Raw genomic sequence first — 1,497 nt, forward strand, 5'->3', positions numbered from 1 at the left:
CGCCGGCCGAGCCCGAGGGAGGGCGGAGTCGGGGGCGGAGCCTCTGCGCGCGGAGGAGGGGCGGGGGCGGGAGCCCCGCCTCCACCTGCGCCACCCTCACCCCCTCACGGGGACGGATGGGGGAAACTGAGGCTAGGGTCAGCAGGCAGACTCAAGGTCAGTCAGGCACCCCCGAGACCTTGGAAATGCGCTCAGACTTGGTTTCCCAGGGGAAACTGAGGCCAAGGACGCACCCAAGGTCACCAAGCACAGCCCGCCGGCCCCTGCCTCTGCGCGCTCTGCAGACCAGGCTCTGATCCACTCTGGGGCTCCCTCCGCGGTCTCTAGGACACCACGGGCGGGGCAACCGCTGGACGCTAACCCCTTTCTCGGCTCAAGGGGCCAGACTCCATAATAAAAGTGTGCTCCCAGAGGCCACCTGGCTCTGCTGTTTTCCCCATCTTCGCTACAGAAACCTATGAATATGTGTGAGAAGAAGTGAGATCATTCTAGGATCTAAGTTCAGTCCCTCTCCAAGCCCTGCTAGTGGGGAAACCGAGGCACAGTAAAGCCTCGAAAGCATGGTAACTAGAAGCTCCTGTGGCTGCTTGCGACCTCATCCTCAAAGGTGCTGTCAGCGTAGTAAATGCTCTCTCCAGGGGATCCAGGCTCAGCTCCTACCTCTGCGCTCCCCCGACCCCGTCCCTGGCTATCCACTTCACTCAGGCCTCAGCTACATTCTACCCTCCTGCTCTGGGGAGACATTGGCTCCTGGAGGGTCCTAAGGTGTGACCCAAGCCAGGCGACACCAGATCTGGCTCTAGATGCCCAGCAGCTTCACAGAATGGGGAGGATTGTATAATGGGGGGGCAGGGGAAGGATAGCTGGGAGTTGGTGGGAAGACAATTTTCACGCAATGGACTCTTGGGCCTTCTTGTGTACCCTCTGGGCTCCTTAGATTCTCCTTTCCTTCCCCCATCCCGTTTCCCTTGACCTGCCTAAGTTCATCTATAAATCCCCTGACCCCTCTTAGACTCTCTGATGCTTCTGCGTCCCCTCCAGACTTCTTTAGATCTTCTTAGTTCTTCTTAGGTTCTCCTGAACCAGAGGGTCCTCAAAGCCCCTCCAGCCTTTACCATTTCTTGCCTGAATGTCACAGGATGGAGATATGACTTGTGCCTGCTTACAGTAAGTATTCATGGTGTCAGGGGTGTGCCCTGCCAGCTGCATGTCCTCATCTGACACAGATGGGCTGCCCTGACCCTGAGGACTCCAGAGATGCCCCTGAAACCCCTCTGGCCTCCACTTTAGAACATCAGAGTTGACAGTGCCAGGCTGTGTCCCGCCCCAGGGCACATGCCTGTTCCAGATGGAGGGGGATCTTTTATGTTCACCCTGGGAAGATGTCAGCTGGGCAGGTCGCCAGAGCCCCAGGGCTTGTGGCCAAAGCAGGGGAGGAGGCAGTTCAGCAGCAGGCTGTCAGAGACCCTGCCATACTAGAAGACCGCTCTGCCAGTC

Source organism: Microtus ochrogaster, linkage group LG1 (assembly GCF_000317375.1).
Source record: "Microtus ochrogaster isolate Prairie Vole_2 linkage group LG1, MicOch1.0, whole genome shotgun sequence".
Classification (NCBI taxonomy): Eukaryota; Metazoa; Chordata; class Mammalia; order Rodentia; family Cricetidae; genus Microtus; species Microtus ochrogaster.